The sequence below is a fragment of the Acipenser ruthenus genome, chromosome 25, assembly GCF_902713425.1.
Source record: "Acipenser ruthenus chromosome 25, fAciRut3.2 maternal haplotype, whole genome shotgun sequence".
Classification (NCBI taxonomy): domain Eukaryota; kingdom Metazoa; phylum Chordata; class Actinopteri; order Acipenseriformes; family Acipenseridae; genus Acipenser; species Acipenser ruthenus.
This window is the reverse complement of record NC_081213.1, coordinates 7,941,208-7,959,324: the sequence shown is the minus strand read 5'-3', so window position 1 is coordinate 7,959,324 and position 18,117 is coordinate 7,941,208.

Below are 18,117 nucleotides of genomic sequence, written 5' to 3'. Positions count from 1 at the left end.
TTCTTCTGTAACTCAACTGTGCAGGCATCGTGGAAATTGTAGCTAATTCTCAGACAAGAAAAAAAACAGGTGGGAACAGCATTGCCTCAGCAGATTAACCTTTAGGACAAAAAGAAGGGTACAGCTGACTGCACAACACTTGTACAGGGCTTAGGCAACTCCATGCAAAAGGTGCTGTAGGTGGCTTGGAGCTCAAATTGTAAACCCTGTGATCAGAAAATACTTTAACATGTTAAATTTGCCCAGTAGCCTAAACTATACAGTAGTGTGAACATTTATTAGAACATGTCAAGATTTGTCAGTTATATCCTTTATATACCTACCTGCATGAAAACCTCAGGATATGAGAATTTCAATTCGCGAGCAGTAATCAGCAATTCACTTATGTGTGAAAATGTTAGACCACTTTGTGCTTTAATTAGGCATTTTAAACCACTTCTAAAAGTCTCATGCATTTTACCATTTGTGGCTCTGTGTTTCTTTTCTCTTACTATTTTAAATTAACTGTGCATGTGTGGCCTATTAAAGTCGTCAATTAAATCTATCACTGATGTGTCTAGTTTTGATTTTCAGTCACAGTGGTTTGATTTCAGATGCACAACAAATCAAAACAACAGAAGCAATGGGGTGCTCTAATACATTTGCACACGACTGTATCTTATAGTGATATTATTTTTAGTGTTTACCTTTTGAATGCTTTTTTTGTGATGAAAATAAAACTTTTTCCCGCCCCTCAATCTCTGTTCTGAATCTGATTGGCTAAGCAGCCCACATGGTCGCTGTAACAACCATAGCAACGTGTTTGAGTCTTAGATGATAGCTGACATTTTCCAGAGCCAGTGAAGGAAAAAAAGTGTCAACAAATTGCCTATCGATAGTGATAACAAAACCAACAGCACATGGAAAAAACATATGAAAGGTCAATAGGCCAACTGTATAAGGAACTATGTCAAGTTTCTATATCAATCCTTTTATTATAGCTCCGTTGAATTACTTTTGTCTTTTTAGTACAGTGTACTGTACTCCTTTTTTTGGCAATTTCATGAAACCTGCTTTATAAATAGAAAGACATCATTTAATTTACACTAATTAGTTATCCATGAAGGCATGCTGTCAGAATAATTACCAGTTCAAATGTTTTATTTCTCCATGGTGTTTTATTATTTATTTTATTCATCTTCATGTTGGTAAGATATTCTTTGGATAACAGTTTACATTAAGTGTCTCTAATTACTGAGTATTTACACAGTAGTTACATAGTAAATATATGTGTACTCACACATAATTGCAATGTTATTATGAATAGTTACAATGTTAGTAACAAGTACATCTTTTTTCATGATATAAGTAAGTACACAATTGTATCAGTAAAAGGTTAGGGTTTAGAGTTAGGGTTAGGATTAGGGTTATATCATGCCAAAAAATGTACACATTAAGTACACTGTAACTATGCATAATAACATTGTACAGCCAGTGCCGCCTAATCGGGAATAAAAAAAAAATGTCTCATTTTAAATTATGTATTTAACATTTAATCACAATGTGATTGGGATTTTACTATTTTTATTTTCATTTAGAAACAAAAAAGTGTGATTAATGTCGTCTGAACTGCCGCTCGTTTAATTGGGACAGCCGCTTATTCAGGATATTTTTACTTCTCCTGAGGCGTCCTGATAAAGTGGAGCCCACTGTGTAAGTACACAAGTATTTACTAAGTAACTACTATGTAAATACACAGTAATTAGAGACACAAAGCATATACTCAATGCACTACAGTTTGCAGTATATTTCAGATCTTTTTTTATATGGGTTGCTTTTATCACGGTTAGCCTTTGAAACGGAAAACCATCCGTCTTAATTCAGAAACAAGCCCTTACTTGAACCCCTTTATCTTATTGGTTTCAAGGGAACTTGCTTCCATATGTTTGGACCTCTTTGTTGCTTCCTCAATAGACCATTGGCTTCCATGTACAGGCGATGTATGACAATGGTTTGTCTATGTTAAGTGGAGCAGTGCTATTCTGTGTGACACACAATGGCAATTCATGGGCATACAGCAATCAACTAGCAGGCATTCTTGTCAAAGGAAGTGTGGCAGCTTGTACCCCTACCCAGAAAATCACACACCACATACACTTATAAAAGTTAGCAAATACAGAGCAAAGTGCAATAAAACACAGTAAAAGCATGGTGAAGCATAGGTAAGCACTGTAAGGAGAGCAGTACGGTAAAACATATTTTAAAATATAGCAAATCATGATAAACTATAGTAAGTGTATAGTATAACCATGGGGAAATTGCTAAATTACTGTTAAATGTACTGGGGTAAAGTTTACTGAGGAATAATCGATTCTTGTGATATTATAAATAATTTTGTAGTCTTATTATCGATAATAGTATTATCCTCACTCTCCTACCATTAGTTACAATGTACTTAATGTGTAAGTGTTTTTTCACGAAATATGTAAGAACACAATTGTGTCAGAACAGAGTTAGGGCTAGGGTTAGGGTTAGGATAAGGGTTATAGCATGCTAAAAGATTAGCACATGAAGTACTTTGAAACTATGCATAATAACTTTTTCTCTAGGGAGCCTTGGGCTACCAACCAAATTTTTTTAGGACCTAAAATCTGGTCGCCACATTTTTAAGTAGTAATTACATTTACCAAAACTATTTACACATAGAAAAGGAATCATCCTTCTTAGAAATCCTCATCCGCTGAGTCACAGTAATCCACTGAAAGGATGTCCATGTCACAGGACCAGCAGCTGTAGTTGGGTCGTCGCCTTCTTTGTCCTGAATTTAGCCAACGTTTCACACTTGGCTCTGGATCAAAATGTTCATGCTCCAGACCCTCTGAGCTAATTCTGATCAGATCCTCCAGGGTGGAAACATTTAAACAATCTTGCACTCTGTTTTTTATTCGGTTTTGTGCACTAAAGCCACATTCGCATTGGGCAGAAAGATTAGAAGAACCAGCATTAACTCGACTAAGTGCAGGACATTTTTATAGTCGGAACAGAAGGGCTCCTTGGCTAGAATGACTTCCCAGAGACTGGGATGTGTCCATGAATTGACCTTTCCCAAGAGAGTTGAGCATTTTCCATTCAGCAGGAACTACATCCAAATTGCACCCATTTCTCACTAGTAGATATTTATACCTACTTAGCAGAACGTTTATTTGCTCCTCTCCAGAATCAGACAGGTCGTCCAAGCATCATGACAAGAGACAGAAAAGCAGTGTATTGCTTTTGAGGAACCATCTGCATGCTGTACTGAGTCGTGTATAACATCTCCAAATCGTCTATCCATTTCCTGCAGGGTTATAGCTACAGTTTGGTGTATTGGGATCTGTGGATCATCTTTAAATGTGTCTGCTGCACCTTTTAATTTTCAATGTTAGCGAGTCTGAGACTTTGTGGATTTTTCCTTTGACTTTGTTGTGCTACACTGGATATCTGTTCTGTGTATATCTGTGCATATAAATGGTGAAACAATTCTCTAGCCTGACATTATTAAGAGGTTTGATTTCCATGCTCTGTATCGTAGAGATACAATTCCTGAGAGCGGCAATAGCCTGTGGCAAAATAAAAATTAGTTTTTTTGCAGTGTCAGGCTGAGCTGGGACAAAACTGAAAAAAGATCACACAAGAAGTGGCTAAAACCAACAAATGCAAGTTTTTCAATTTCTTGGCGGGTGTGCTTTGCTCTCCCTTTAACATCTATATTGTTTGAGGATGTAGCAAGATGCTCCATATGATGATGCACAACAGCAGATTAGCCTAGGCTGTCCGATCTTCCTTGCAGAAATACAGACAAGGACTGATTAATGCATGGTAGCCACCATTGGTGAAGGATTTCTTATTGTGACTCCCAACTCAGCACCTAGTGCTTTGAACTCTCTTTAGGATTTTGGGCTGTACTGGTATGCTTTCCAAATCATTTGTAGAATTTCGTAAATTCTTCCTACCATTGGTATCGAGCGCTGAGTAGTGAGCATTGCTAGCTCTAGTCGGCGTGGCATACAGTGGACTGAAACAATATATTCTCCAAATGTCCTTTTCAAAAGTTCTCCTACCCCCCTTGAGCACCCATATTTACACTTGCTCCATCCGCACCAAATTCTGAAAGCTAGCCCACCAGTCATTACCTTCCGAGTCTGTATCTAAATTTGAAAGCAACTCTTTTGCAGCAATTAAAACTCCCAGTGCATGAGTGCGCTCCTGCTCTTTTAAACCCACCAAATGATTTTCTGACCTCCCATGTTTTAAATAACAGCAGCAGACCATTACATTTTCATTGGAGGAGACATCTGTTCCACCATCAAGCATCACTGAAATGTTTAGATTTTCCAGATTGTGAGTTCTCTCTCTCAATTATTCTGCCATAACAGCACAATGTACATTATTATCGTAGGTCTTGGATACACCCAGACCATTCTGTTTCATAAGCATATCTGACTTTGACATTTTTTAAAAGGAAGTTCCTGTTTTGCAATATAATATGCAGTATTAAATTTGATCTTCAGATCATTCACAATTTTCTCATCATGTTCCTCAGTGGCAAGGGATATTGCCCTAACTATTGATGTTTTGTTTTTATTTTCCTTTGCAAATACATAATTCCTAGAATTTTGATGCTTGTTGCTGACTGAGTGCTTCCGGACTCTTTTTTTGAAATGTCCATTTCCTGTTATGAATTCACTTTTTCCTGCAATGTGATAACCCGCAGTCTGACAGTACACACAAAACATCAGCCCTTTTTCCATGTTGTATTTTAACGATGGAAATTCTTTTAGCCATGAACTCCTTTGGATTGTTTTTGCAGGAGGAACTCTATTTTCACCATCAGGATCAGAAGCTACTAATCCTGCATATGCTTAATAAAAATGCTGCTTTTATTATAATAATGATGAAAAACAGGCAATGAAACTGCGTAGAATAATGAAATCAAACACGAGCGACTCCAGGGCAGATTAAAGGACGAGGAGGTCCTAAACTAACCCAAATTTTGGAAGCCCTATGCACAATAGCTTGTGAAACGGTGTTGTAATTAACAGCATGTAGGTAAAGTGTATCTGCAAAAACAGCTTTCAGTTCTACGTCAGATGCATGTTCACCATTTAGACTTTGCAAAACAAATACAATTTGTAACACGTACTGATCTTGGGCATCAGTCGACTCGTCAGTGACCACTGACAAGCAACCAGACTGTTTTACCAATTCCATAATCTCCTGCTTGTGATACTCGGAAACTTTAGGTAAGTATTCATGCCTCAGCTGGGTTGATGACGGAATCACTCCACCATTTGCTTTCCTTTTAGTTGTCCAATTTTTCAAGAGGGATATTTGTGCAAACAAACGCCTCTGTCAGGTTAAAATGTAATGTGTTTTGTGCTTCACGGTTTCCAGTGGATTTTTAGAACTTGGAAGTCACCGTTTTTTGTTTCTTTGCCAGTAAAGTAGTCACGGTACTACTCGGGATCTAAATCCTTGTCAACAGCCGATTCACGGTAGTGATCTACAGTAACGTTGCAGGACGTACAGAAGAGCTTACCTCCATCGCTGTGTAAAACTCCTGCTGGATACTGCTTTACGCGATCTGCTGCAGACACATTTTCAGAGACATCCATTTTCTTGTTTACAGTGCGTAGTATTTTAATTTCTCACCTTGATTGCATATACTGTAGTCACTTGGCTTAATCACTGCGCAGCATGACGAATATTGCACGCAGACAAACAGCAGAGCCATACAGTTTAGTTAATGTGATTTTTTTGGTATGAAACACACATAATTATGAAATAATGTATTTTTATTTCTTATTAATATTGGGCTAATTTCACGATTTCCACGCAGTATATAAAGGGAGAGAAGCAAACGCTATGGCCTTAAACCCTTCTTGCCAGCTGCAGAAGGGCAGCCTCCCGCATTATACACGTTTACATTTACCTGCCTTTTTTTGTCTAAAATTCAAACCCCCTAATTAAATGTTTCTAAAATGTAAACAGGCACACTGTGCACGTCTGAAACAGGAAAGGTTTTCAAATTGGCCCTAAAACTGAAATAAATGAATGCGTAAATTAAGCATGATTCATATATTTTATCCTGCAGACTGACACGTCTGACGTAGGACTAGGGACATATTTCCCAGGAGGTAGAGGGCGTGGAGCATTAGGTATTGTACATGTAGTAGGAAGCTGCTTGCATGAGAGACCAGGTATGCTGTAATCGGAATGCCTAGCCATCATAAAATAAGAAAAATGAACCAAAAGCAAGTTCTAGTGTGTGTGGGCCTGTAAACGTAATTTACATATAGGTTAATCTGGCACTGTTGTCATCCCCAGCAGTGACAGATCTGAGCAGCTTCCAGTGCAAGCACTGGCCAAACTACAAAGGCGGCGCCCATTACGAAATGCGAACCTGTTGCAAATTTAATTTCAGGATGGGAATAAAAACCTACCTGCCATGCCAGCCATAAAGCCATTAACGTTACCTTACCAAATTTTAATTGCACCAATTTGAATCTCCAGAGTGCTGCCTTTTCGCAAAATAAACTTGCCCCTCAGGGTGTAGATTAATGAGGCCGTAGAGTAGCTTGGCAGAGATAGTAGCAGGCAAAATATGTATTGTGATTGGCTGATGGGAGTTGTTGATCCAGAAATGACAGGATATGGAAATTGCTTATGCGCGGCAGGATTTCCGAGCCCAGCGACTCATGCCAGATTGGTGTGCAGTTTAGAGGGAACATTGCTGGCCACTGGCTCCTGCATTGTTTTTTCTAGTCGCATTCATAAAAAAAAAAATGGTCGCAGTATTATTATTATTATTATTATTTATTTCTTAGCAGACGCCCTTGTCCAGGGCGACTTACAATCGCAAGCAAATACAAATACATTCAAGTGTTACAATACAAGTCATACAATAAGAGCAAGAAATACAATAATTTTTTTCAAGTGTGACAAACCACAATTCAATAATACAGCAGATAATAGTGAAAGTTACATCAGGATATGATTAAATAGTGATAGTTACATCAGGATATGATTAAGTACAAAATACTACAGGTTAAACACTTGGCAGATTACAATATTCTGAAGTACAGGATTAAATGTAGTAAAATAGGGGGCAGATAAGAGCAAAATAAAGCATATTTAAATGAAGGGTGATAGTGTCCCAGGATACAACAGAGGAGTTCTACAGGTGCTGTATGAAGAGGTGAGTCTTAAGGAGGCGCCGGAATGTGGTCAGGGACTGGGCAGTCCTGACATCTGTAGGAAGGTCGTTCCACCACTGCGGAGCAAGGGTGGAGAAGGAAGAGCACTGAAGTACACCTGTATTTACTAAGTAACTACTATGTAAATGCACAGTAATTAGAGACACACTGTAAAGTGTTGCCCGTTAAACTTCCCTTCTAAATGCATAGTTTCAAACGCCACACAGTCATAGATCATAAAGAGGAATAACAAGCAGCAGTGTGGCCTGTGGCCCAATACACAAAAATAACACAGCCTGACACTCAAAGCCTTAACAAAGACAGACCATTTTTTATTGCTTCTGCATCACTCCAATATCTGAAACACAACAGATATTTCATTGATTGACAATCATCTGTAGAAAGATATTTGACTGGCTCTGTCTGATCTGCAATGCAATCTTTGCTTCAATCAGAGTTCTCCATGTTCCGCCTCTTTGCTAGATAACCAATCACAATCACAAGCAGCTTTCATTGGTTGAACTGCCGTGTTGTTCAAGTACTTCTTGTGATCTCTTGATAAACTTAAACTTCCTGGGCAGCCAATCTTCTCTCTATTGTTTTATATAAATGCTGCAGTAAATAAGGTCAAACTCTACTTGGGGGAATTAAAACCTACTACCCAATTCATTTTCCTGTCATCACATATGTTCAGGCCCTCACAAACCCTGTTTTTCAGTGAGACATTCAGCTGGGCAGAATATAATAGAGCTCTTCCTAGGGGCCCATGAGTTAATAATACTCCCCTCTCAACTACAGTGCTCTTTAATTGAATGGTGAGACGTTGGTCTTAGAACTTGAGGCTCTCCTCTAGCCCATGCCTCTCCAATCAATTTAATTGGCTAAAAGTCAATACACAGACATAAACACCTTTGCTGGAAACATTACATTGGCACTTACTGTGTTTTAGGATTTCTAACTCCAAGCTATAGAAACTCTCCATGGGTGAATAGATCAATGGAAAGCTTCTCTGTGCTTTACTATACCCCTGTACTCTACCCAGCTCCCCTGTGCTTTACCCAGCTCCCCTGTGCTTTACCCAGCTACTCAATGATTTACGGTGCTTCACTATGCTTTACCAAGCCTTTAAATGCTTCACCATGGGTTCCTATGCTTTACCAAGCCTCTGAATGCTTTCCCATGCTTCCAAGTGCTTTTCAATGCTTACCGAGCATTACTATTCCTTTAACATGGCTACTGTATGTTGCTATGGGCGTGTGCTGAGTGCAGGATATCAGTCCTGTTTGTGTTTAAACAATAAACCAGCACAGAGTGTGTGGAGCAGTGACAGAGCCCTCAGGGGGTGGCAGAAGGCAGGCTTGAATAGGAACTGAGAACTCCACAATGCACCACTAACAACGGGAGCAGTTATATGTCATTAACTCTGTCCCTGAAACAAGCTCAAGTACACCCCAGGCGGATTTGAAACTGTTTTGCAACATGCTCAGTTCTGAGCAACCTTCTAAATGCTTTTGCAACTGCAATGACAGGCAAAAAGATTGTGGTTTTACGTTATTATAAGGGAGGTTTGTTAACTGTAAACAGCCAGGGCCCCATTCACTTAATGTAAAGTGTAACACATTGTTATTCGTTTTTAAATGAATCGCTTGACTGCCACTAAATGCAGAAAGATCAGATGTTCCACTCTACATGTAATTCGTTCAATTTTATACATTTTCAATACACCAAAATTGTCCCCTTTTCTAGAAAAATATGAGATATATGGTAAATATATGTTTCATGTATTTAAAATATATACATGTGTGTATCTGTTAAATATATCACTAATGGGTTTAAAATATAAAGTAAATATATTGAGAACTATAAAATTCATATGCTACGCTCCCCTGCCTCCAAAGCCCGCTCCTTCTCCACCCTTGCTCCGCAGTGGTGGAATGACCTTCCTACAGATGTCAGGACTGCCCAGTCCCTGACCACATTCCGGCGCCTCCTTAAAACTCACCTCTTCAAAGAGCACCTGTAGAACTCCTCTGTTTGTATCCTGGGACACTATCACCCTTCATGTAAATGTGCTTTATTTTGCTCTTATCAGCCCCCTATTTTACTGCATTTAATCCTGTACTTCAGAATACTGTAATCTGCCAAGTTTTTAACCTGTAGGTACTTTGTATTTAATCACATCCTGATGTAACTATCACTATTTAATCATATCCTGATGTAACTATCACTATTACCTGCTGTATTATTGATTTGTGGTTTGTCAAACTTGTACTTTGCTTGAACAAAAGTTATTGTATTTCTTGCTCTTATTGTATTACTTGTATTGTAACACTTGAAATGTTTTTGCTTACGATTGTAAGTCGCCCTGGATAAGGGCGTCTGCTAAGAAATAAATAATAATAATAATAATAATATGAGAAAAATACATTTATACATTTGAAATATTTAATATATGTACTTGTGTATGGCACATAATAAAAAAAAAAACAATTGTAGACAAACTTAAAATCACTTTTATGGCTTAATAAAGGAAGCAACGCAGCTCTTTATAAAACACCAGAGGTGTTTATTTGGCAGAGATTGCCAAGATCAGTGACTCACCGCTCACTAACACAAGCGCATGCACACAGGCACCTCCCCACTCTTGAGGATGCTCAGGGTGATTTTCACAGATTAATAACAAATCATAGAAATACTCCCAAATTAACAATAAACATGTAAAACAATAACTTGAACATGAGTCTGCTCCGGCAATATCCATATATGACAAATACATATTTAATACTCTGTATAATAAATATATTGATTAATATTAAATTAAAAAAGGTAAATACATTTTTATTCAGTTCAAAATATTTACACCAATTTGTTGCTAAATATACACTACCGGTCAAAAGTTTTAGAGCACCTCCATTTTTCCAGTTTTTATTGAAATTTACGCAGTTTAATGTCTCAATGTACTCTGAAATTAAAGCATAGAACAAATAAACAATTGGAGATACAAAAGAAATCATGGAATTGTTTTGTTTAACAAAATTTAATCTAAATTTTTGACTCATCAAAGTAGCCACCTTTTGCAGATATAACAGCCGAACACACTCGTGGCATTCTTTCTACAATGGAAATCAAATATTGTTCGGAAAGTTCTTCCCAACATTGTTGCAGAAGTTCCCACAAATGTTTTGCACTTGTAGGTTGCTTTGCTTTCACCCTTCTGTCCAGTTCATCCCAAACCAGCTCAATGGGGTTTAAGTCTGGAGACTGTGCTGGCCATTCCATGATTTGAAGCCTACCGTCTTGTTCTTTTCTTCTAAGGTAGTTCTGACATAGCCTGGAGGTATGTTTTGGGTCATTATCTTGCTGTAGGATGAACCCCTGACCAACAAGGCGTATACCAGAGGGTATTGCATGGCGCTGCAAAATGCTGTGGTAGCAGTTTTGGTTCAGGGTGCCACTCACTCTGTGCAAGTCGCCGACTCTGGATCCAGCAAAAGAGCCCCAGACCATCACGCTTCCTCCTCCATGTTTGACAGTTGGTGTCACACACCGAGGAACCATCCTTTCGCCTACTCGACGGTGTACAAAAACCCTGCGTGATGAACCGAAGATTTCAAATTTTGATTCATCGGTCCATAAGACCTTCTTCCAGTCTTCAGTAGTCCACTGGCGGTGCTTCATGGCCCAGGCAAGCCTCTTTTTCTTATTTTGCCATCTTAGCAATGGCTTTCTTACTGCCACTCGACCTGTCAAACCTGCAGCTCGAAGTTTTCTCTTCACAGTTGAAACTGAGACTTTCTTACTTCGACCAGTGTTAAGCTGTGCTTGAAGCTGTTGTCCTGTGAGCCGCCCATCACTCAAGCTGTTGACTCTCAGAAACTTGTCTTCTGATTCTGTTGTGGCTTTGGGTCTGCCAGACCTCTTCCTGTCAGAGTTTCCTCCAGTTTCCAAGTGCCTTTTGATGGTGTAGGAAACTGTACTCACTGACACCCTGGCTTTCTTTGCAATTTCTCTAAAGGAAAGACCTACACTTTTAAGGGTTATAATGGTCTGTCTGTCTTCCTTTGTTACTTGCCTTTTTCTCGCCATTATGAGAGCAATATACTACTTCCTGCAGTACAATACTGTCCAAATAATGCTTAAGAGGGTGTAGTAACACAGTCTGTTCCAACACTGCTTTTATACAGACAGAGGGTTTGTAAGTAATCAACAAAAGTTGGGACACCTGTAGGAATTGTTAGCATCAACTTTCAAGGCTTAATTTACTTCCACTGCTGCAGAACAGCTGTAAGTTGTTAACCCATTACTTGTTCCCTGAAAAAGGCCTTTTTGTATTACTCTGAAATGTACATTATTTTTCAGTTTTTGGTAACCTAAACTTTTTTTTTTTAACCTCTGGCAGTTTACCGCTTACCTTTGTACCATTTCAGGTTATTCACTGGACTTGAACTGCTTAAATTTCAATAAAAACTGGAAAAATGGGGGTGTTCTATAACTTTTGACCGGTAGTGTATGTATTTAAACAGCATCCATAAATAATGTTTTTAAAATGTATGATGAATGTAAGTCAAAAAGCATAATATATTTTAAATGTACAGTAAGTTTGTTGCAAATATATATTTATAACAATATATTGTAAAATATATTTTTTGTCAGTTAAATAAAATGAATTAGTAATGTATAAAAAATTACATTAAAAATATCTGGTGCATTTGGAGTATATTTTAAATATAATTTAATCTGTGAGCCATATATTAATTTTATATTTTGAAAATATATGGTAAGGTTATAAATATATTATTCTTATGTTTAACATGTTTCCCATTCATAAAAAATATATTAAAAATATATTTTCTTTCCGTATGGGCTGCCCTCAATTCAATTGCACCTTGCTGTGTCTAGCAAATTTGACTGGCAGTCGACTTTATCAATCAAAGCCAAATAAACAGGAATTTAGTAAGTAAAATATGCATAAAAACATAAAATACATACATAAAACAACTTTGTCCCTATCCATACTACATAACTGATCTCAAGAACCGCACTCAAAAAAGTTTTAATGAATCCAGCTCAAAGCGTCCACATTAAAGTACCGTTTCATGTTGAGTCGGGCTTAATGCGTACAAGCACTATTAAAATAGTTTGGTTACAGTTCCTAGCAGCGCAATGGACTGTGGGACTTAATATGATATTATCCCACCATGCACTGCATTTTATGTTTAAAACCCGGCAAATATGGAGCCCATGCCCACGGAAGACAGCGCTTCTTAACATGAACATTATGGCTTTGTTTCTTAAAAACACAAGGTAAGTTTTATCTTAATGTGTGCGTTTCATTTTGAACTCTGAAGTTCTCCTTGACCGATTTCATCGCTCCAGATATCAATGTGCCTTGATTTCAGCATCTGATCATGTCGCGTCATGATCCACCATTTTACAACAAGCCTCAGAAACTGTATACGGTACAGCAGTATTGATCGTTCTCAACTCCTTCAGGCACCTGCTCTGAGTACTGTATTTGTACACGCCAAAACATATCAGAAACCATTTTGGGATATTGGAGGATACGCAAAAAATGTAGTTCGGTATTACAGCGTCCACTCTTCTGACAAACCGCACTACCTGATGCGATCTAATTTAGAACCGGACTCTAGACTACCCCCCGAGGTGGTCTCGAGTCTGGTTCTCGAGTACATTATTAAACGCTGTGTAGTGTAGACGCTAAGCACTTTTAAGCCAGTTCAAAGGCAACCAATACAGGTCAAAGGCATAGTGTGCACAGGGCCTTTGTTAAGGTGTTAGTAAGCTAGCTGTCAACTGTGAATACATTTTACAGAACAAAATATTTTTCGCAGTTTAGAATATTTTACACAAAATGAGTAGATGTATTGTGTGTTACCATGGGAATATGAACGCTTACATGTCAACATTTTTTTGTTCACTGGCTTCAGTGAAAAGAAAAAAAAGAAGAGGCTTAAATAACCAGAACAATAACCCTCTGACCTACATTTACAATATTATGAAAGCAAATTCCAGACCTAGATGCCAAAAAGCTGCAGAATTCTCTATGAAGGGCCTCAAGTATTGGAACACAGGAATACATGCAGTTACAGTATTCAGTGATACAACATTCTGAAGAACATTTAAACCATCCTCTTCATTTCAACCCCCTCCTCTGTGAAGAGCACAGTGCTGTAGTGTTCAGTCTTGTGAAATACAATACAAACTTATAAAATAAATGTAATACAGACACAGAAAACTGAAAAACTGGGTTACGGAAAGAGTATAGCAATAAGTCTAAGAAATTAAACTACATTGTTTCCTGAGTGAATTTTAAACATTGTTTTTATTTTATTTTATTTTTTTTATTTGTAAGCTTTATAATAAGCAGTTTTTTTGTTTACCTGGCATATTATCTACATTTATTAAAAAGTGTGCATGTAAGTGCAGTGACGCCCTCCCATTGTGTTTGTGAACTTTTTTATTTATTTTTTTTTTCATTTGGAATTGCCAATTATTTTTCTAATTTTCTCTCCGATTTGGTAAGCCCAATTATTGTTTTTATTTTACTGCTGCCACCCCTGCACTGACTCGGGAGAGACGAAGACGGGCACACCGGTCCTCCAAAACGTCTGCTTCTTTTCACTCTGCAGGCCCGCAATGCAGCCACCTCAGAGCTACAGAATCGAAGGAACACACAGCTCTGGGCAGCTTACAGGCAGGCCCGCAGGCGTCCGGCCAGTCTACAGGGGTCGCTGGTGCACGGTGAGCCGAGGACACCCTGGCCGACCTAAGCACTCCAAAGGCTTTCCAACTTTCCACAGCTACAAGTGAATCTTAAAAACATTTTCCTTAATCAACATATGCATCTTTGTTAAATTGAGATAAGAATGAGATTCCAAAAGTCACATGAATATAAAGCACTGCATTTTACCGGGTACTGAGTTGTATCATGCAAAGATTCAGTTTCAGACGCAGCTAAAGCCACAGGTTTCAGCTACCGATTTAACCTTGTTTGTCTGAACCAAGTGACAAGGAGACTGCAGCTAAGGTTATAACATGATATATGATTCATATGACAAGAGCAGGGACCTCACAAACTCAAACCAGCACTGCATGTTACAGGAAAATACATGTTTGTGGTGATTTTCTAGTATAAATCCTAGCACTGTAACTTTAAACCCTAAAATGTATTACAGATTTTTTTAGGGCTTCTTGTGAGTAATAAAACCTGTGCTTGTTTATTTTCCTTGGGTTGGAGGAATTTGATATCTGCTGTACAACACTCATGGTTTAACTGAATAAATAGAAGCAGATAGTTTGAAGTAAAAAGTACAGTGGAAACCCAAAATGTATCAATTTTCTATGATGAACGACTAAAAAGGGCAGATTAATTGCTTATCTACTCCCTTTCAACCCCCTTTAGTTAGGCTGACTGCAACAACTAGTTCTACATGCAATGCAGAAATTAAACTTCGAACACGCACCCCACCCTGAAATTGGGAATTTTGGTTTAAAAATGGACCCCAGTCATTTGTAATTCCTTAAAAATCTTCCATAATGGAATTATAATGGGAATTCAATGGGATCTTTCCTCTAAACCGCTGAATGTAGTTGCGTAGCTAAAGGAGCAGTTCCACAACCCAGCGGGTATCAATTCTCATGTAACAGACCACCATCACAAAGGCTTGAATGGGCTCTTTGAGTTTGGCTAACAGAATTGGGATCCTGGCTATGGGACAGCTGACTCTCCTGCTTACCCCTCCACTGACTCACAATGGAGGGGACAAACATTGCTTAGTGTGGCAGCAGCCACAGGATCAGGTTTCAATGATTCATGGAGCTAAGGGGAAAAGACATAAGTGCTTCTGAGGACAAAGGAACAGAATCTTCCCTCAGCAAACTGAACAATCAGAGAATCCATGGTGAGGCACATTCCAGCTACTGCTGATGGGCTGGTGACAAGCAAGAGCTGTGGGCATCCATAGCAATCTGGTGCCAGGGCACTCTCTGTAGCTATGCTGGGCCTGTTCAAGACCTGGGCCTCCAAGGAAAAGCAGGGGCTGCATGTAGTGTATGGGGGCTTTCTGTAGTGGCTTTCTGTCTCTCATTCTTTCCCTTGCCTTAGTTCAACCTATGTATCAGCTTGGTGTTAGTATAAAATGGCATCAATAAATATCCAGGCAGTTACCATAAGTTTTTTTTTTTTTTTACCATAAGTTTTATTTTCCCCAATTTGAAATGGAGCACTGCTACAAACTGATCACTTAAAGAAAATGTTACTTAGATTGTGATAGAAATTTCTAAAATGTCTTTTATACATTTTAAGTGAAGCTGTCTTAAGGAGACCCTCTGGATTTCCATAACTGTAAACAAAGGGATTTCAATTGTAAGCCTCAATACTGAAATCAAAACAAAACTCCCCTTGTAAAGAAACAGGCAGTTTTTTTGTTTTTTTTTTTAAAAAAAATTTGTTGTTGTTGATTTCAAACTCCTATGACCTTTATTTTTTAGCAAGGACACTGGGAAGTTGTTTTGATTCCAGATGGGATTATTAATAAACTCTTTCAGCCCTTCAGAGCTGTAATGAGTCCTGGAAAATAACTCCCCTCAACACAGCAGGCCAGATAACTGTTCCTGCTCTGTTTTCAAATGAAAATACATGTGTACTAGAATGTGTTTCTTTTAGAACTGTACACTTGAAATGTATGATTTATGGGATTATTTTGTTAGCTGCAATTACTTAAAATCTTAATTGACATTCAGATAAAAACATTTATCTTTAAAAAAATGAAACACGAGGACAGCAACACATTGAAAAGGTAAATACATTTATACATTAGAGATTTTAAAATAACTATAAAGGCACTGGTTACCAGTCTCTAATGGCATTAAAACCCTGATTATTCTGAAGCTTAATTGAGTTTTGCTGCTTTCATTACATAATGGACTGGAATCTCTAAACTACTGTTATTTACTCCAAAATCTGAAAAGAAAAAAACACCAATTATAATTCTAAAATGAATAAGAAACCTTTTTAGACTGCTTACTAATTGACCAGTGAAGTGACAGGCAGCTAATTGCAGGTTTCAGATGGATGGAAGCACTGCTACAGTTGCAATCCATCAACACATACATGCCATTCTAGGTCATTAATAAATAGTTCAAATCCATTTTAAAATATAGTGCACAAACAGCAAAGGGTTTAACTGTATGTTCACAAACAGCGCACCAGACACTGAATTCATGATTCATTGTTAAAGTGGTGACTTTTCGACCTGTCCGACCTGTCAAATTGGTTGTCGTTCTACTGCTACTCTTCACAAGCCCCTGAATGTAGATTTAAGTAGATTGCTGACAGTTTGTATTTAGGGTGGAGTTATTTTGAATGTAAGCAGTACTACAAAAGCCACATGAATTACAAACCTATAAACTGTCAACACCTTTCCTATTCCAGCCACTTGTATTTCATTACCTTTTCTGGTAACACTTTACATTAATTGTCTCTTATTACTGTGTATTTACATAATAGTTACTTGGTAAATACATTATTATGCATAGTTACTATATACCTAATGTGTACGTTTTTTTCTGCATAATATAAAATCCTAACCCTATGACACAATTGTGTACTTACGTATATTGTGCAAAAACATGTTACGGACATTGTAACAATGCTTAATAACATTGTAGTTATGTGTAAGTATTTACTCTGTAACTACTATGTAAATACACAGTGTAAAGTGTTACCCCGTTTTCTTTCATATTCTTGCTCTAAATCTGAGTAGTGATGTCATTTAGACAAGAACTCCTACAGCAATCAGAGATTCACACATGGTCCAACGAGAATGTAGGGCTACAGAAACCCTTAGCAACAATACATTTTGGAGCAAGCAGTCAAACTCAAATCAAGCATGTTATAGTACAATCTCATACAACGTTGTAAATCAGTGTTTTTCAACTAAGGAATATCATTCATTTGTAATGAAGTGTTGTATGAAATAATATTTCCATACCACTATCATTTTTATTTAAAACAGTAATTAAACTGCAGCTCTGCAATTGACATGTTTGTCTTCATTAGCAGAAACAAAGCCTTGGACCAGACTTATCTATCAATGTATTATTAAAGGCGTTGACGATTAACAAGGAAGAACAGTTTATTACAATTGCATTTTAATCAGTTAGATGAATAGGCAACTATTTTTGTCATCTGTACGATTTCTCAGAAAGGAAAAATACACCCAAACCACAAATAAACCTCTTGACATTTAATTTGGGAGGGCATTGTATGACGTTTATTCCTATATTCATATATATTTTTTAAAAGCTATAAGAATCTGTCCTGTATTGCTGTATGCTGTTACTATAGACTGTTCAGAATCTTTCAGCCAATCAGAGCGCAAGTTTCACCTGCCGTAGCCCACAACACTTCACAGAAAAACCCTATTCATGACATCAGCCATGCCACTTTCAGTTTTTACCATGATGTATTCTCCATATCAGCCGGTTGACGTCGCCTGCTTTAAAAAATCATACCAGAGGCACCTCTCGGAATTCCATTCAACTGCAAAATCCATTCAAAATGGTGACATCGCAATCAGAAGCGTACATCAACCACTCAAAGGAAATCTCTTCATCAACCCTTTCCCTCTTTTCAATGACACTGATAATGGACTAAATAAAGGTTGGTATTGATTAGAAAACAAATCGAGCTGGATTGTTAACTTGTGTATTAATAATAAAGCAGTATGTATTAGAGTTATAGGATGGTGATGTCTGTGTGTGGGTTGTATCGACAGTGGTAGCGCTTAGACAGACCTCTGCTTTCAGTCTCGGTCTGTTCACTTCTACTCATGCTGATATTCTGCCACACAGACATTCGCCATCCTATAACCCTCTATTA